This window comes from Myodes glareolus, chromosome 2 (genome assembly GCF_982192425.1).
Source record: "Myodes glareolus chromosome 2, mMyoGla1.1, whole genome shotgun sequence".
Taxonomy (NCBI): Eukaryota; Metazoa; Chordata; class Mammalia; order Rodentia; family Cricetidae; genus Myodes; species Myodes glareolus.
In genome coordinates this window covers 80,258,110-80,278,881 of record NC_142027.1, presented here as the reverse complement: position 1 = coordinate 80,278,881, position 20,772 = coordinate 80,258,110, and the positions used below count along the sequence as shown (strand labels likewise).

General features: G+C 42.7%; 1 long non-coding RNA gene across 1 annotated transcript; it reads left to right on the top strand.

Moving 5' to 3' along the window:
• Positions 1-288: 288 nt before the first annotated feature.
• LOC148123016 (uncharacterized) lies at positions 289-15,731 on the top strand. Its single transcript, XR_015735213.1, has 3 exons — positions 289-390; positions 868-938; positions 15,610-15,731. It is a non-coding gene; the product is annotated as an uncharacterized LOC148123016 (long non-coding RNA).
• Positions 15,732-20,772: the final 5,041 nt, after the last annotated feature.

Genomic DNA, 20,772 nt, shown 5'->3' with positions numbered 1-20,772 from the left:
TTTACAGAACCCATATATAGGTTGCCGATTTCCTTGCAGCAATGCCAGTATCAATCCCCGTATGAAAGACTCCTGCCCAATCAGCTGTTGAACTCCCATCTGAATCCATAATTCCCCTACCCCACCCCCAGTCCTTTATTTCTTACAAACCCTGCCTCAAATGAAAATGAGAGTGAAGCTTTCTGATCTAACTGCTATGTCATAAAGAATAGAAAGTCCAAGCGAGAGCTTGCAATAAAGGCTCTTTGCATTTGTTTATGAACTCAGACTCCTAGTCATTTCTGGGGTCTCATCTCATGGGCAAAACAGGTTCAAGCCCGTGTGGTTCTCTCCCGGACCCACACAGTCTAAGGTCGTGTTTAGATCTGCCTGGGGTGGGTGTTCTCAAGGGTGAGTGTTGTCCATCCTCATCCCCATTGCTCCCTCTCATTCCAGCACTGTTGTCATGACAAACGTCTTTGCTGATGGCAAAGAGTGTACGGTAGGCTAAGGTCTCTAGGGACTTCAGTGGGAGTGCCAGGCCAGGAAATGGAGCTGAAGGCACGTGTTCATTGCATGACTACTTTTCTCGTTTCTGTAATAAATACCTAGCCAAAGCAACTTAAGGAAGAAGGGGTTTATCTTTTCTCCCACTTTGAGGGCACATCCTACCACTGTGGGAAAGGTCCTGCAGCAGGAGCATGAGGCCAGTGGTCCGGCTGTACCATCAGAAACCTGAAAACAATGGCTGTCATTGCTCAGTGCCCTTTCCCCTTTTATTTATTCTAGAATTATATCCCATAGAACTGAGGCAAGAAAAGACAAAAAAAGTTAGAGGTCATGGGTTGAGTCTTTACCCTGAAATCTGGCTCATTTTCCTGTTGACAGAGTCAGAGCCAGGAAACTACATGGGCCGTGGATGGACAACATGTGTATCTCCCTACATCTGCTTATTGAGGGTTAGAATGATACGGAAACTCCAGTTTTAACACTTCTCTCCAATTCCTAAAGTAACTATCTGTGCCTACCTAGGCCCAGGATACCTTGTGACCTAGAGTTTTAATACTTTTCTCTGATCCATGAGTTTCAACTGCATGATAATCTTTCAATCTTGTGTAAAGTACACCCTTTGAGTAATGTAAAAATGGGGGGGAGGAATTTAAAAATAACATTTTAATACTTCTCTGAGAATTTTATACAATGTATTTTGATCATAATTATACCCCCAACTTCTCTCTTGTCTTCCTATCCACCCAGATTTGTGGGGTTTTTTTTCTCTCTCTTTCTCTTTAATCCATTGAGTTCAAGTCATGCTATTCAAACACTGTTGGGTGTGGAGCTGTGGTTACACCCTTAAAGAAAACTGACCCTCCCTAACCCAGCAGCTATAAAACACAAATAGTTCCTCAGCTAGTGTTGGGATTTCAGGCAAATGTCCAGGAGTATTGGCAGAAGTTTCTTGTATTGAGGCCACTTGGCCCCAAACACCTAGCAGCTACTCCCCAAGTTATCACACAGAGGCATAATTTTACTTATAACTGCTTGACCCAATAGCCCAGGCTTATTATTAAGTAGTTCTTACATTTTAAGTTAACCCATATTCCTTATTTACACTCTGCCTCATGGTGCTACGTTTTATCAGTACAGTGTGCCCATCTTGTTCTCTTTGTATCTGGCTGGTGACTCCTGATTCTGCTCTTCTCCTTACCATCACCCTTAGTTTGGTCGCCCCACCTATATTTCCTGCCTGGCTACTGGTCAATCAGAGTTTGGTCACCCTGCCTATACTTCCAACCTGGCTACCGGTCAATCAGTGTTTTATTAAACCAATTCAAGTGACAAATCTTTACAGTGTGCCAGAGGATTATTCCACAGCATTTCCCCCTTTTTGTCTAATTAAAACTGAAGATTTTAATATTAATGTAGTAAAACTATATACAATAAAAAGTTATTAAGTAAGAATTATAGTAACAAGATTTAATCTATTTGCACTTAGCAAAATCAGAGAAAATACTTAATTATCTATCTTATCTTGTTGAGTCTAAAGCTTTGCATCTAATTTACTTTCCATTATAAGCAAGGAAAACTATAACTATAACTATCTAGTCTTCAACTCCATCAAAAAAAAAACCCAGAAAGGTGAAATGTCACCTAATGACAAGGGCCTCAGGCAGCCTGAGAGTCACCCAAAGTTCCTCTGCAATGTTGGGGCATCCACCTTTGGCTTATAGGCCTGGAATATCTGACAGATCTTTTTCAGAAGTGGGGAATTTTGAAGGACTTTCAGAGCCTATCTTGGCAAAGTTCTGCAGTTGCCTTTCTCACATCCTGCTGGTGCAGTTTGGACAGTAACTACCAACAATTGGGACAAGGGCAGTGTCTTTGCTATTAAAAAAAGAAAAACTCCATACAGAGTTTCTTCAATGCCCATCATCTTCTCTGAAGTAGATTGGTGCTGCCAGGAGCAAATGTGTCTCACTGTCATAAAAAGTCTTAGATTATTAAACATATTAAACGCCATATTCTCTAGGTCTTTGAAATGTTTGAAGATCATCTATCTAACTGTATATGATCTTGAAAACCTAAAATGACTATAAGTCACTTTATAGACCTAAAGTGACTATAAGTTTGACTATTATAGATGACTATTAATTTGTATTTTATACATACATTTTTAAAGGAGTTGCATAAACATAATACCTTAAACAAGAGTAGAAATTTACATATAGTATAACAATATTAACTTTAAATTTGTATCAATAAACTACAATCTATACCGATGTAAAATTTTTGCAATTAACAATTTTTTTGATTAAAGTAGATTTGGTAATTACACTCTTTCCATGATAAAAAATCTACCCTCTTTTCTATCATTTCTACATCATATTCCCCTTTCTTCTTTAGAATGAGATTAACTAGGACCAATAACAATTTATAACCAAACCCTCTAAACAACAACAAACATTCATGATCCATTTTGGGGGGAATGTGGGCATAGTTTTCTAGGCTATTTCCTGCTGATTGGGAGCACTGGTAATCTTTAGGGGATGCTAAGAAAATTTAGAATCACACCTAGGTGATTTGATATTCTTTTAAATTGCTAGTCAATATTATTAGCCATCACAAGTCCACCCCTTGTCAATTTGACATTCAAACATATCGCTTTGATGGAGGGGTAAGTTCAAGATAGGGTTTCTCTGTATAACAGCCCTAGATGTCCTGGAACTTCTCTGTAGACCAAGCTGGCCTCAAACTCACAGAGATCTGCCTGCCTCTGCTTCCCAAGTGCTGGGATTAAAGACATGGGCCACTACCACCTGGCTAAACATATCACTTTTTAAGTCATAACTATTCAACCCTTGTACATGGCCATCTCATAATTTAAAAAATGCATTAAATCTAATGGCAAAAATGACCATAGTCTTTAACCGTTCAAAAGTCAATGGAGAGTTGCTTCTAAGTTGCAGGGAATTTTTTAATTTGGATACCCTTAACATCGTGAAACAAGTTACATCCATCACACGATGGTACAACATTCACATTCCAAAGGGAGGAATGGTGACAAAGAAAAGAGACCAAAGCAGGCCTGAACAATAGGGAAAAAACAAATCATACAGTGTCATGGTGGGCATCTGGAACTCCTGATGGCATCATCTGTACTTCAAGAAACTTGGGTACTACTCCTCCAGTCCTGTTGTCTACAGCACACATTGAATTTCTTGGACTGGCTCTATTCCCTGCCTATTGCTTTCTTCGGTGGATGTCACATGCTTCTGGACATGCTTCCCCAACATCCTGGGCCACCTTCACAGCTTTACACAATGATCTCTCAAGGTCTTCTTGTAGGAAATCTGACCACACCACACCTTATCTGGTCTCATCCACTCTCTAGAACCATGGAATAAACTCCATGACACCTGTCCCAAAAGTCTATATTTGGGGCCATGCAGAACCAGTATCACATATGATGATTCCAAGTTCTGCTAACAGTTTAAGATGGAGTCTTCCATCTTGGACCACAGTTGTAATCGCTTCTACGTACTTGAATCTGCAAAATCATTTTCCTAGGCCACTGTTTTCAAGCAGGGAGTGCTTTCTGTGGTGCTCTCAGTTCAGACTCTCTCTTTTCAAATAACTTTAGAGTTTCCCAGACTGGACTCTTGGGTGGGTGGAGTTCCACCTTGAAAATACCTTTCCTATTGTCATAAAACCCAAGATCTTGCTTTAGCCAAAGAATTATTTAACAATTATATCTGCTTTTGCTGGGCATGGTGGTGAAAGACTTTTTGTGATTTTATGTCCTCATTGCTCCTCTTTTATCACTGCAGGCATGGATAAGGATGGCAGCTGTGGTGCTTGAAGTAAGGATGGCCACATAGGCTCATATGTTTGAATGCTTAGTCACCAGGGAGTGTAACTCGTTAATAGTATTAGAAGGATTAGGAAGTGTGACCTTATTGGAGAAAGTGTATCACTGGGGGTGGGCATTGGGGTTTCAAAGAGTTAATGCCAGGCACAGTCTCTCTCCTCTCTCTCTCTCTCTCTCTCTCTCTCTCTCTCTCTCTCTCTCTCTCTCACACACACACACACACACACACACACACACACTTTCTGCTGCTTGTGGATCAAAGTGTAGATCACCTACTTCTCCAGCCCCATGTCTGCTTGTGTGCTGCCATGCTCCCCAATTAAATGTTTTCTTTTACCAGGTAATGTTGGCACACACCTTTAATCCCAGTATTCAAGAGGCCGAGGCAGGTGACTCTCTGTGAGTTCGAGGCCAACCTTGTCTACAAAGTTCATCCCAGGATAGCCAAGGCTACACAGAGAAGCCCTGTCTTGAAAAATAAAAAAGCAAAAATAAAAATGCTTTCTTTCATAAAAGTTGCCTTGGTCATGCTGTCTCTTCACGGCAAGAGAGCAGTGACTAAGATAATAACCAATGACCTTTGCCACAGCCAGAATGCTAACCTAACTTGAAATTCTTTCACCAAAAAAAAAAAAAATTAGTCTGTTACTTTCTAATTCGGTCTCACTCACATTCGCAAGGCAAGGGGAAGAATGCAGCCAGGTTCTTTGCCAGAAATATAGCAGGAATTACGTTTATCCCCATTCCCAGTGTAGTCCCAGTTCTCCTCTGAAACCTCATGACCTAGGCCTGCTGTGGGGCAACCCTTTTGTACGCTGTGAATATATTTTGTTCTTTTTGATTAATAATAAAATCTATTTGGTCAATAGCCAGACAGGATAGGGTTAGGCAGAACAATCAAACTGAGGACTCAGATGAAGAGAGGTAGAGTTAAGAGAGACACAAGCAACTACCCAAGAAACAACATGCCAAGCAGACCTGTAAAAGATACAACCACATGGTAATATATAGATTAATAGAAATGGGTTAATTTCAATGTAAGAGTTAGTAAGTAATAAGCCTGAGCTATAGGCCAACTAGTTTGTAATCAATATAATTTTCTGTGTGATTATTTGGTACCATGCAGTCAGGACACAAAAGCTCTACCTTCAATTACATAGTCCTTGTTAACCATGTTTCTTTCAGTATTCTGGTCTTCTGAACTTTCACCAGAATGACCCATTAACCTCTACTGACAATGGCCCAGCCTTCATGGCAAAAGATTCCCAAATCTGGCAAAGGTCCTAAAGGCCACAAAGATCAGGAAAGGTAAACTAAGTATGTCATTGAGACCCACAAAAATTGGGCCAACCTCGTATCTTTTGCCCTCCCTAAGGTCCAAACACATCCCACATCAAGAAATTCATAAGGCAGAAATCACTAACTATTTCCTCCTCAAGTCCTTAAAGACTTGCCACAGAACCTGGGGGCTGTTCATCAGATAGTCTGCGAGGCTGTGCCCTTGCCCAGATCTGAGCATGCCCACAGGTTCCACCTGGTAGACTTGTGTGGTAAAGAGCATCCTGACCCAGAGCCTGGAGTCAACATGGAAAGGCCCATAGCCTGTGGTCCTCACCACCCCTACAGCAGTGAAGGTCACCAGGGTCACCCTGTGGACCCACCACACCCAGCTGAAGGAGGGTACAGAATATAACACAGATGGTTGTCACCAGGTCCTCCAGCACCCTTAAGATAAGACCGACACAAGCTCTATAATCACCGTGTCCTATTTTGTATCCCCAGGGGAAAGCCTCCAAAGCACCACAAGCCAGGACTTGGGTATGGGAATTAAGAAAGGCCAGAAGCTCATAGCCAATCTATCCACTGAGACCCAACCCACCTCCCATGTAGATTTCTGTAAAATATTGCATCCAGAGGCTATTGGGGGATTCAATGGTTCAATCTCTCCTGGAAAGGAAAACGCCTCTGGGACTGTGAGTTCACTGGTGATCTTCCTGTGATCATCGTGGGCTCTCTAAAATGGAAGGCCCCAAAACTCCAAATTTCCTGGGAATGCCTCTGGTAACCTCAAAAATAAAGGTCCAGAAGGCAGCAGAAGCCAGCCCCTCAGTGTTCTAAAAGCTAGAGTCTTAATTATTCTCAACAGGAGGTCTGGCCCTGTATTATGTTGGCATTGGAACTAATCAAACAATAAGCTCCACTTGCAACCCTAACAGCTATAAATAGGACCAACCTAAGCTTACCCTGGAGACCTCCAAGGGAAGAGTACTTGTTTAATATCGAAAATATATATATATATATATCTTAAGTAGTTCCCCCATGCAGATTCCTATAGCTATACACAGCAGGTTAATTCCAGGAAAGGCTGCTGAGCATTTCCAGGTCCCATAGACCAGCTGGCTTGCTTGCACTACGGCTTAACCAAGTGTGCATCTTCTGAATTGTTCGCACTGGAGAAGAGCCCACTCCTTTGCGTCCTCATGCATACTATACCACAGGTGTTTGTCTGTCATGGAGAAGTGGGCAGGGCCTGTCTAATCTAGACTCTGGGCTCCCCCATGCAGGGCAAACCATCCCACTCTCATTCCCTGTTGGTGGGGGCGGCATCACCGGCTCCACTGCAGTTGGGACGTCTGCCCTAGGATTGAGGGATGAAAACTTTAAGGAACTCAGTGCTCAAGTAGACACAGGCCTGAGCCATCTAGAAAATTCTGCTTCCTGGCTGGAAGCCCAGTTAGACTCGTTAGCCAAGGTTGGACTCGACCTCCTCTTGAGGAGACAAGAAGCTCTCTGTAGGACACTGGGAGAAACTCATTGTTTCTCTGTCAATCAGTCAGGGAGAATTAGAGAAGGTTTATAACCTGCAAATCAGCCGTGTGGAGTGACCCTGGAGTGACCCTGGGACTGTGACAGAAGATAGCGGCATGGTCAGATAACAAGCAGCTGGCACAGGGCTCAGGATGACCAAGTCTGGGTGAACAGCCAGGAGAATTTTATTTAAACCCAGTGTCTGTGTGTAGCCCAGACTGTCCTTGAAGGAGGAGCTTGGGTACAGATGTGTGCCTGTCTTGAGGACATGGCTTTCCTTTCCTTCCTTGAGTTTGGGGATTTAAAAGTCACCGTTGGAGCACTGGACTTAGCTCCCAAGGTCCAAATGAGGAGCAGAAGGAGGGAAAACATGCGCAAGGAAGTCAGGATCACGAGGGGTGCGTCCACCCACTGAGACACTGGGACGGATCTAATGGGAGCTCACCTAGGCCAGCTGGACTGGGAGTGATGGAGCATGTGATCAAACTGGACACTCTGAATGTGGCTGGCAATGAAGGCTGACTGAGAAGCCAAGGACAAAGGACAATGGTACTGGGTTTCGATTCTACTGCATGGACTGACTTTGTGGGAGCCTGGGCAGACTATAACCAGACTGGAAGAGATATAGAGAGAGAATAAGCAGAGTCAGGGAGATGCCATGTAGCTGCCAAAGAAGACAAATGCCAGAACCTATTGAACCTTCATCCAACGATGGATGGAGATAGAGACAGAGACCCACATTGGAGCACTGAACTGAGCTCCCAAGGCCCAAATGGGGAGCAGAAGGAGGGAGGACATGAGCAAGGAAGTCAGGATCGCGAGGGGTGCGTCCACCCACTGAGACAATGGGACTGATCTAATGAGAGTTTACCAAGGCCAGCTGAACTGGGACTAATGGAGCATGTGATCAAACTGGACTCTCTGAATGTGGCTGACATTGAGGGCTAACTGAGAAGTTAAAGACAATGGCACTGAGTTTTGATTGTACTGCATGGACTGGCCATCTGGGAGCCTAGTCTCTTTGGATGTTCCCCTTCCTAGACATGGATGGAGGGGGGAGGACCTTGGACTTAGCACAGGGCAGGAAACCCTGACTGCTCTTAGGGCTGGAGAGGGAGGGGGAGAGGGAGTGGGAGGAGTGGGAGGGTATGAGGAGGAGGGGAGGAAGTGGGAATTTTTAATAAATAAATAAATAAATAAATTTAAAAAAATAATCTGCAGGACAGGGAAAGGAGATGTCAAGAATCCAACGACTGGTGCCAACCTCTGTTCTCCTAGTCACCTTGGTTGGACACTCTACTTATGGCCTTGCTGGACCATTAATCCTTTGGCTCCTACCCCTCACTATAAGACCCTGATTGCTCAACTCCCTACTTAATTACATAAAACAGAGAATAATCTCCATTAAATTACTAGTGCTAAGGAGACAACATAACCCTCTGACCCCAATGAGTCCACAGTTTGACTCATGGTCACAGAACTACTGGGAATGTAACAGACTCCTAAACCTTAACACAACTGACGCCATGATGGACGTACCACTCAGGCCTTGGAGCCTAGTACACAGGCAGCAGCGCCAGCCAAAATAAAAACAAAGACCTAATCCATCAAAGTCCATAGTTCTGGGAAAGTCCCTAAATGTACTAACCTGGCTTTTTGTGCCTCTTACTTGTAGTTCTGCTCCTGGCTAACTATTTTTGCTGAGGTGTGTCAGCCAAGGAAACGGTTTCTGTGCTTTAAAGTTCACCGTGAGAAAGGCTCAGGAGAACTCGGGTCCTGAACACCCAGTGTAGTCGTCCACTGGCTAACAAAGATTTTTCTATTAGCTTGAACCCATGGCGGAGTGTTCTCCTCTGGTGGATATCCCATAACAGGTCAAACAATGGACAGCAGATCCTCTCAGCAATAGTACCCCCTGCTTCCCCTTGACAACAGAACTGCCTTCACCTTCATCTATGTGCTGTAGGTGGGCGAGGGTGGCATAGCTTTTGGTATTTAAGGTTCTGAAGAAGAGTCAACAAGATGGGGGCTGGAGAGATGGCTCAGCGGTTAAGAGCATTGCCTGTTCTTCCAAAGGTCCTGAGTTCAATTCCCGGCAACCACATGGTGGCTCACAACCATCCTGGTGCCCTCTTCTGGTCTGCAGACAGAATATTGTATACATAATAAGTAAATAAATAAAGTTTGAAAAAAAAAAGAGTCAACAAGATGGCTCAGAGGATAAAGGTGACTGCTACCAAGCCTAATGACTTGAGTTCGATCCCTGGTACCCACATGATGGAAGAAGAGATTCAGTTCCCACACATTGTTCTCTGATCTCCACATACGCCCCTGCCCTCCCCCGTGTACATACAAAACAGATACAATTTTTGATTGTTTTGAGGAAGGTAATTGGTGTAGCTATTGTTAGAGAAGATTAGATCAGTTTCTCAACTTTGCCTACTACAGTTATTCAAAAATACCAATAACTTCACGCTTCCTCAGAGATTCCAATTTGATTGTTCCAAGAGGTGCACAGACATTGGATTATTATTTTCTTGTCTCCCACGGTGACATGAATGGATAGCAAAGTTAAGAAGCACTGTCTGGAGCTCAGTGGTAGTGTTGTACACCTTTAATCCCAGCACTCAGGAAGCAGAGGCAGGTGAATCTCTATGAGTTCAAGGCCAGCCTGGTCTACAGAGTGAGTTCTGCAAACACCAAGGCTATGAAGAGAGGCCCTGTCTCAAAAAAAAAAGAAAAGAAAAGAAAAAAGAAAGAAAGAAAGAAAAAGGAGAAAAAGAAAAAATACTGTGCATGGTCCTTGAATCAAAGGAAGCCCATCTGGCCCTGATCTGCTACACCACTATAATTTTCAGCCCAAATCTTTTAATTTTAAATGCCAGATTTAAATCAGCAATTTATGTCATGTGGGAGATGTGAATAAATGAATCATCATAGCAGGTGTGCATGTTATTATCAAAATGTTGGCTTATTCAAGTTAAATTCCATTAAAGCAATATCCTACAACTGCAGAATTGAGTAGAAAAATAGGCATGACGCCAAAAGTTCTCGATTCATATTTAAGTCATATTTAACATTTCCACAATGACTTTGAGTCACTCTTTTGTTTTCAACAACAAAAATCAATGTTACAGCCCACGTGCACATATAGCTAGTCCTGCTGCCTGCTCCTGAGCAAGCCTTGCCTCAAAAGCAGAAAGACAAAAAAGAAAAATCAGGAAGGCAAAGCCTGTAACTGGATATGGGCAAGGACAAGTTATAGGGGTTCACAGACCTGTCTCAAAATGACATTCAGACCCACAGAGAGTGGGGCTTCTGATCGTCAGCGCCACCCCATGGCACCAACTTGAACGAGCCAGTCCTGTACTATGTGAGTCCAGGCTGGCCTCCAATCCCAGGTGATCTTGACTTAAGGCTCTTGAGGGCATAAACGCGACTGAGTCAGTATCCTGGGCTCTTCCTCCGTCACTCTGCTCCACAATGGGGAGGCTTTTATGAGAGCTGCTGCGTGGAATAGAGCAACCAGCTACTTCGGGACTGTCTTACTTAGGGTTGTTGTTGCTAGGAAGAGACACAATGGCCATGGCCACTCTTATTAAGGAAAGTATGTAACTGGGCTGGCTTACAGTTTCAGAGGCTTAGTCCGGTATCATTATGGCAGGGTATGGTAGTGTGCAGGCAGACATGGTGCTGGAGAAGGAACTGAGAGTCCTGCAGCTTGATCCATAGGCAGCAGGAATTGAAGTGTGTCACTGGGTATGGCTTGAGCATAGGAGACCTGAAAGCCCACCGCACAGTGACACACTTCCTCCGACAAGGCCACACCTACTCCAGCAAAGTCACAGCTCCTAAGGGTGCCACTCCCTGTGAGTTTATGGGGACCAGTTGCATTCAAATTACCACAGTGGCTGTAAGAACATTATTCACTCCTAAAGATCTAGAACTATTATCTATCGGCACCTTGAAAATAAGTAAAAATAAGATGACAAGTTGGAAGTACTAATGTGGATGAACACATGTAATACCTACGGGTCGACTACAGACTGTCCCCATCACATCGTCAAGGATAAGACTGACTAGTAGTCAAGATGAACACTAGCATCAGCGCATGTGCTGCACTCTGTTCTCTTTGCAGCTGTCCATCGGATGCAGGCCTAGCTCCTCTTTCATAAACCTGCCGGTACTGAGGGGTTTACTGTTTCTACCTCCCAGCTGCAAATGTCAGCTGTGCTCTGTTCAGGATGATTCTCCTGGGCCAGAATACTCTTCAGTCTGAAAGTACCTGCCGCCAAAGCTGACAACCTGCGTTTGCTCTCAGGGACCTGACAGTGGAAGGAGAGAACCAGCTCCTGCAAGCTGTCCTCTGACCTACACACACACATACACCACACACACGCGCGCATGCACACACACATGCACACACACGCACACACACACACCACACACACGCACACACACCACACACACCACACACACATACACACACGCACACCACACACAGCACACACACGCACACATACGCACACACCACACACACACACACCACACACACGCACACACACCACATACACATGCACACACGCACACCACACACAGCGCACACACACACATGCACACATACGCACACACCACACGCACACCACACACACCACACACACTCACACCACACATACCACTCACACACCACACACACAACACATACCACACACACGCACACACACACGCACACCACACACCACACACAGAACTTTTTTCTTAAATCTCTTAAACAATTACCTTCCTATGAACTCCAATGTCTTCTTGTTCATGATAATGACTGACTCCATCAGCGAAGCCCCACCCCATCAACGTAGCTGCTCCTACTTTCTGGAGAAGCAAAGGCAGAAGGGACCAGTGGTGGGATAGAGAGACCACACCAGGAAAATCAGTCAGCCACTGTTCCAGTAAAGTGAAGAAGTGAAGAGCTTCCGAGGGAACCGTAGATTTGAGAGTCTCAGGGAAGGTTTGAAGATGTCTCTGCCCTGGTTCATTCATCATTTGCTTTGTCCACTGGTGTCTACTTTGCCTTGTATCTGCTCCTAATGGTGGCCAGTCTGTTGGAGATGATCTTTATCACCCACACGATGCGCCTGGCCACCACCCAGCCCCAATCATGACTCAGTGGCTCCATTCCTTGCTGCTCATGCACTGCCCCAGCCCAAGGAAATGCTATCCCCTGTAGTGATATTTTGTCTATGTTTTAACAAATAAAGCTTGCCTGAAGATCAGAGTGCAGAGCTAAGACACTAGAGACCAGGAAGTGGTGGCACACACCTTTAATCTCAGGACTCAGGAGACAGAGCAGAGGGATCTATTAGTTGAAGGCCACCCTGGACTACACAAGATTGAATCTGTCTGAAAGAGAAACAGAGCTCACACAAAGGTGATCCCAGCACTTGGGATTATACGCCTTTATAATTCCCAGCACTAGGGAGGTGGAGACAGGAAGTGATGTAGCTAGGTGGTGAGGGATATAAAAGGGAAGTAGAAAGGAGCTCAGTGCAGTCTGGGATTTGGTGGAGACAGATGCAGTAGGGAGATGCAGTCTGAGCATTGGTAGAGGTAAAAGAACTCTCTAGTAAAAGAACTCTCTAGAAGCTCTGCTTCTCTGAATGTCAGTATTAGCCCCTATAGATATAGGGGTTTTTATTATTAATTCCAATTAGAATTTGCACTACAAAGCACTATGTAATATCTCTGGGGGTCTTTAGACCCCTTTCTATTTATTAAGCATATCGTTTAAAGTGCTATTATATATTTCTATAATTGCTTGTCCTGTAAGATTGTATGGTATACCTGTAAGTTTTGTATTATAATATGCAAAAAACTGTTTAATTTTACTTGAGACATATGCTGGATCATTGTGAGTCTTAATTTGTACAGGTATTCCCATAATGGCCATGATGTCTAATAAATGTATAATTACAGACTCAGCCCTTCTCAGAAATTAAAGCAGCTGCCCATTGAAATCCTGAATATGTATCTATGGTATGGGTGCACATACTATAATTTCCTAAACTCCACAAAATTAAACACATCTATTTGCCAAATTTCATTTGAGAACCCTTTGGGTTACGTTCTAAGGTAGTGGGGATTGGTTAAAAGAAGAACAAGTAGGACATTTCCTCATAATATTCTTGGTTTGTTGCCAAGTGATAGAAAAATCTTTCTTCAAACCTTTGCTATTAATGTCTCTTATGAAAGTCTGAGGCTTCTAGCACATTTTCTACTATTAGCTGCATCATTATCTTGTTCTAGAGGGCCTGACAGACCAGTATGGGATCTGGGTTTTTTTTTTAAATTTCCACCTCCTCCTCCTTCTCTTTTCCCTCCCCCTCCCCCCCCTCCCCTTCCCTCTCTAGTCCCTAAGAGCTGTCAGGGTCCCTGCCCCATGGGAAGTTCAAGGTCCTCCCCCCTCCATACAGGTCTATAAAGGTGAGCATCCAAACAAACCAGGCTCCCACAAAGTCCCAGTATGGGATCTGATCTGTGTTATATACAAGGGTTGATTTCTATTTTCTGATTATTTGTTGTAATTGAATGAATAACAAAATTAATTCTGAATCATCTTGAATAATTCAGCAGTTTCTACAGAAAACAGCTCTTTCTGCTTATTGATAGGCAGCAACTATATAAGAGATTCTGAAAAATCTAATAATACCATGAGGATAGCATACGATTCTGACTTTTTAACAGAATCATAAGGGCTTTGAGCCCATTTATTTATATTTCCTGACATAACCTGTCTTTCCTGATTTACTTGCATCAGTATAAAATATAGAGGCTCCAGAAATTGGTGTTACCCATTCAATATGAGGAAGGATCCAATTAGTTCTTTTTATAAACTGAAGTTTCTTGTTGTGGAGTACTTGTTGTCAGTCTCTCCCTAAAAATTATTGCAAACTCTTTGCCAATGTTCATTTCCTGCCCATAATGAGGCAGTTTCAGCATTAGTAAAAGGTACCAAAAATTTCTGTTGGGCCTATTCCTATTAATTTTCCTTTCAAAAATCAATTCAGAAACCTTGCTACATAGAACTTTAAATTTTTGCTCTGTTTGTGTGGCAAAAATATCAATATTATCTTCTCTGTGCTTAAGAATTCCTGTGAATTGCTGAGTGGTTGTGGTGCATGCCTTTAATCCCAGCACTTGGGAGGCACAGTCTGAGGCCAGCCTGGTCTACAAGAGCTAGTACCAGGACAGGCTCCAAAGCTACACAGAGAAACCCTGTCGAAGAAGAAGAAGAAGAGGAGGAGGAGGAGGAGAAGGAGGAGAAGGAGGAGGAGGAGAGAAGAAGAAGAAGAAGAAGAAGAAGAAGAAGAAGAAGAAGAAGAAGAAGAAGAAGAAGAAGAAGAAAAGAAGGAGGAGGAGGAAGAAGAAGAAAGAAGAAGAAGAAGAAGAAGAAGAAGAAGAAGAAGAAGAAGAAGAAGAAGAAGAAGAAGAAGAAGAAGAAGAAGAAGAAGAGAGAGGAGGGAGGAAGAAGGAGGAGGAGGAGGAGGAGGAGGAGGAGGAGAAGAAGAGAAGAAGAAGAAGAAGAAGAAGAAGAAGAAGAAGAAGAAGAAGAAGAAGAAGAAGAAGAAGAAGAAGAAGAAGAGAAGAAGAATTCCTGTGGATGAATGCATGGAAGGTAAAATAACCAGACTAATCGAGCTCTGGACCCAAGAAATCCACATGTGCATCCTGTAATTTTGTTTCTACCAAAGACAATTTTCTCTCAGTCTCAGATGATAATTTTCTTTACCTATTTAAGTCCTTATTACCTTGTAAGGTTTGAAATAAATAACTTAGTTCTTGAGTTATTAATTCAGTGGTGAATTGGTGAGTTGTAGCAGTTAATAACTCCCAGCAATTTTTGAAAATCATTGCAAGTAACTGATCTTTCCTTGTTTGTACTTTCTGTGGCTGAATTTTTTGTAAACCTATCTTATATTCTAGGTATTTAATAAAATCTCCTCTTTGTATTTTTTAGAAGCTGTTTGTAATCCCCAACAAGGCAAATTTTTCTTTACTTATTCAAACATTTTTCTAAGGTATCTGCATCTGAATCAACTAGTTAGATATCATTCATATAATGGTAAATTATAGATTGAAGAAACTGACTACAAATTATTTCCAAAGGTTGTTGTACAAAATACAGACACAAGGTGGAGCTGCTTAACATCCCTTGAGGAAGAATTTTCTTCTGATACGTTTTAACAGGCTGGAAATCATTGCAAGTAGTCACCGAGAAGGCAAATTTTTCTCTATTCTGTACTTGTAAAGGTATAATAAAAATGCAATATTTTAAATCAATCACTATAATAGACCATCCTTTAGGTAATAGAGAAGGCAAGGGAATTCCAAGCTGTAGGGAGTCCATTGGCTGAACTGCCTTATTAATAGCTCTCGGATCTGATTCTCCATTTTTCCAGATTTCTTCTTAATGACAAATATTGGAGAATTTCAAGGACTGGTCGACTCTTCAGTATGTTGAGCATTTAACGGCTCCTGTAACAGCTGTTCTAGTGTAATGTTTCTGATGTCAAAGGTCATTGTTTCACCCACACAGGTTTGTCAATTAACCATTTTTTAAGGCTTACTTATTTATTTATTATGTATACAGTGTTCTGCCTGCACATATGCCTGCGAGGAAGAAGAGGGCACCAGATCTCTTTATAGATGGTTGTGAGTTACCATGTAATTGCTGGGAATTGAACTCAGGACCTCTGGAAGAGCAATCAGTGCTCTTAACCTCTGGGCCATCTCTCCAGCCCCAATTAACTCTTTTAAAGGTAGGGCTGTTGGTACCTTTGACAGCTCGACAGCTGTTGTGCCCTACTTCTGTAAAACCTGAACCATCTGTGACTTTCTTTATAATGCCTTTTAATATTTCCCTCAGAAGCATTCTTTATTTCATGGTTTACTTCTGAGATTGGAGAAATGTTAGTCTGTGATTTTCATTGCTATAACAGATTTTGTCCCCATAAATTCTTTGCTATGTTAACCACATATGGCTTTAATTTCCCTACTTAGCCTTCTGGCCTATACACTCAACCCACCTTATACTTTGTTTTACCTGAGACAAAGGTCCAATCCCTAGAAGCTGAATATTTAACCCCTGAAGAGGCTAATCTGGATGCCAAGATTTTGGTGAAATTATTATTGCATCTGCCCCTGTGTCTACCAAACTGTCAATTACAACGACATATATTCATATCTTTAGCTTTGGTCTTTGGTCATTCATAGAAGTTTGTCAAAATACTTATTGTCTCCTGAAATTTTGTTTTATCTACTGACATTGTTTGGTCATTGATCACATCCAGAGCAATAGGATTTTTAATAAAAAGGCATTAAGTATTTTAATTGCTCTCTGGATGAGTTTCTCCTACGCCAACAGGGGACGATTGAACCAAATTTGATATGGTGACCTGAAAGAGGTCACTGGCAAAGGGCTACCTTGTCTGTCCCTTGTTGATCTGCATTCATTAGTCCAATGCCAGTCTTTGCCATACTTTCTACATATTCCAGAAGGATGAGGTCTTCTATTTGGATTATATCTATTTTTTTAAAAAAGCATTGTTTCTACAATCCCTTTTCAGATGACCTTACTTATCACAATTAAAACATCTAACATTTTGATTTTTCTTAAAACTCTTAGAAATTATTTCTATCAAAGTTGCATCATAAGTGTGAGATCCAATATCAGTTGTGTTTCTAATCCATTCATCAGTGGGTGCTGATCTTGTCTTTAAAGGCCTAATTACCCTTTCACATTCTGAATTAACATTTGTAGCAGTCAAAGATTCAATGAATGTTTGTATAACTTCTGGATCTGATATTATCCTATTTATAGCTGAAGTCAATCTTTGCAAAAAAAAAATCAATAAAGACTTCTTTTGGGCCTTGTATAATTTTAGTAAATGACTTGGTCCTCTCTCCTTACTCTTCAACCATGCCCCAAGCATTCAAAGTTGCTAAATGACATAGAGCCAAGGTGTGGTCATCAAATCCCAACTGTCTTTGCAAATCAGCATAATGGTCTTCACTGGAAAACTGGTCTTGGGAAATATCAGTAACTCTAGCCCTATTTCCTTGTTCTATGACCCTTGCTTCCTCTTTCTACCATGTTCTTCATTGTAACTGAGGATCAGCTTCTAATACTGCTGTAGTTAAATCTTTCCAGTCTTGAAGGATGTTTCTGTTCTGAGTTGTCCATGAATTTAACATCTGTTTCACATAAGGCAACTGCACACCAATATGAAATGACTGGTTCCTTAAATCTCCTCAAATCTAACATTTCTACAGGATTCCAGTTAACCTCTGCATAGCCTTGGGGTGCCTATCACCTGGAGGTCATTTTTGTATGATAATTTGATAAATTAATGATGGTTTTCTAGTAACCTTGGGTTCCTCTTCAGTTTCATCATGCTGTGGTACAGTAGGTTTTGCTCTAAAATTCTCTGTTTCTGCGTGAATATTTTTTCTTAGTTTCATTGGTAGGTCTCTCTAAGGATTCTATTCTACCTGTTATGATTTACAGCATGAGTTGGGACCCTGGCTGGTCCCATGGTGGATGAGGAATGCAGACAGGAGACAAATACACCATGCAGACAGAGCTTGAGCGTGGAGTTTGCTGAGATAAAGGGCAAATGGAGGGGAGAGAGAAACGGGGTGGGGGGAGAGGGAGGAAGAAAGAGAGGGGAGTGAGACAGAAAGCTGCCTCCTCAGAGGAAATGACAGAAAGGGAAAGAGAGGGAATAGGTGGAACTTGTCTCTTAAAGGGATCTTTTGCACCTGTGGACAGACTAGGACCCTGGGCTGGCCAGGGTACTGCCTGAGTATATCCTGCCAGATGACAGGGCAGGCAAGCATAATGCCTGAATCTTAACATTCCCATCTTTTTCTTATTGTAAAGAGGCAGGAAGATTAAAGGGGATGGCAGGTGTGAGACAGGGATGGGGCAGCGGGTTCTCAAGACTGCTTTCTTATATACTCCCTGAGCCAGCATATTTCTGCCTCACCCATGGGAAACAAGGTGACAAACTATATCCCAAACTCTACCATTCTAACTTCTGTCAGCAGATAGTCAAATGGGAGGCGTTACAGCACTTGGGCATGTGCCATCTTTGCTAAGGGCGGGTCAGATTACATAACTGCCATGTTTGCTAAGGTTGACCAAGTGGCCACCGCCATCTTGACTAAGGATAGGTCAGGTGACCTAGTTGCCATCTTTACTCTTTGCCTCATTTATCCTTTTACTTACATTTTTGTCTCTAAATTCCTCTTACTGACTCTGCTGCGTGCGTCATGTTTGTGGAGTGACATGCTTTTTGGTAGGGCACACCAGAACATCCACTTCACACAGGGACCCCCACCTGCCCACCTGCTGCCTGCCAGCTCTCTGCTCAACACACATGGGTTTTCCATTCCTTTTTATTTTAGTCAACTCCTGTTTAATATATGTGTGTGTGCATGCATGTGACTTTTGACTTAACTTTGTATGTGAAAGTCAGCTAACTTTAACCCTGTATGTGTGTATGTATATGTAACTTGAATTCAATTGTGTGTATTTGTATATATACTTACTGTAATGGTCTGTCCTGTACCTTTAAGAGACAAGCCCCACCCACTCCCTCTCCCTTCATCCTTTGAGGCAGGCAGATCTTCCTTCTGCTTCCAGCCTTCAAGTTTTTCCTTTCTGTCTCTCTCCCAAAGAGGCAGCTTCTGCCTCTCTCCCTTCCTCCCTCCCCCCTCCTCTCTCCCAGATGTCTCACCAGATCTTTTCAGTCTGTTCACAGCAGTGACAGTGGTGTTCTGCCTCTCTCCCTTCCTCCCTCCCCCCTCCTCTCTCCCAGATGTCTCACCAGATCTTTTCAGTCTGTTCACAGCAGTGACAGTGGTGTTCTGCCTCTCTCCCTTCTTCCCTCCCCACTCCTCTCTCCCAGATGTCTCACCAGATCTTTTCAGTCTGTTCACAGCAGTGACAGTGGTGACGGCAGAGCTCTGCAGGGACAGCAGCCAGCTGCGGGTGGGAGGGCGCGGGGGTGCTGCCCAGCTGTGGACTGTCTCAGTGTTGCACAGGCTGGGTCGAGGACACCTGCAGCTGTTCCTGAGCAGCCAAGGGCTGAGGGCATGGAGAGTAAGTGTGCAGCAGCAGTAGCAGCAGCAGAACCCAGAGCAGGCGCCAGCTGAGTGTGTGTGCTGGCAGCCTAGGGAGTGGACCCAGGCAACTCAATGTATTATGGACTGGTTTTACAATGTATTCTGAACATGACCTTGAACTTCTGGTCCTCCTACCAACACTTTGATTGCTGGGTTTACAGGTGTGCAACATTTTGTACAATGTTGGAGACAGAAATCACATCATTGAACATGCTAGGTAAGCATTCCACCAGCTGAGCTCTGTCTCAGCCTCAGCCTCTTTGTTGATTTTTTGTGTGAATTACCTATCCAGAAACGACAGCCAGGTATTGAAATCACGGACCATTATTGTATCAGGGTTTTGACCTCTTATGTTCAGTAGTTTTTTATATATATAAAACCAGAAGCCCCAATATGTAGTGCAAACATATTTATAACTGTTACATCTCTTTGATGTTCCTTTTATTACTATGTAGCAGTTTTTTTTTAAAATCTCTTCTAATTTTGGTTTGAAAGCTACTTTATTAGATATAGAAATAGCTACACCATCTTATTTTCATTTCTGTTCACTTAATAGATTGTATTCCATCTTTTGACACTCTGTCTCTGTACTGGTACTTTCTTAGAGACTTCGGAAAGTTGTGTCTAATTTTTTTAACCCAGTTAGCTAGTCTATTTCTCTTTATTGATGAGTTGAGGTCATTCACATTTAAGGTTATTACTAATTTTTCAGTGACAAAACACCATGACCAAGGCAACTTATAAAAGAGTTTACTGGGGCTTCCAGTTTCAGAGGGTGAGCCCATGACCAATACCATGGTGGGGAGCAGGCAGGCATGGTGCTGGAACAGTAGCTGAGAGGTGACATCTTGGTCCATAGGTACATGGCAGAGAGAGCTCATGGAAATGACATAACTTTTTGAAACGTCAAAGCTTGCCCACAGTGACACACCTCCTCCAACAAGCCCACACCTCCTAGTCCTTCCCAAACAGTTCTCCCAACTGGGAACCAAGAATTCAAACATATGAGCCTATGCGGGGGGCATTCTCATTCAAATCACCGCAGCAAATTCCTGTAATTTTATTGGTTTTCTGGTTCATTTACGTATTCTTTGTTCTTTGCTTTCTTATCACTACAAGGAATTTAAGGGTTCACTGTGTTGGGAACAACGGGTTCTTCAGTCATTCTTCTTATAAGATTTGATCTTTCCTGTGCTCTAATCATCAAGATTGCCTTTATTAGTTCTGTAATACAGTACTCCTTTAAATATCTTCTACAAAGTTGGCTTGATAGTCACAAGCTGCCTTAGCCTGTACTTGATTTGAAATATCCTTATTTCTCTGTAAAACCTGAAAGGTAGCTTTACTGGATATACCGCTCTTGATTGGCAGTTAGCTGCTTTCGGGGCTGGAAATATAGCCTTCTGTGTTTTCCTGGCTTTGATGGTTTCTGA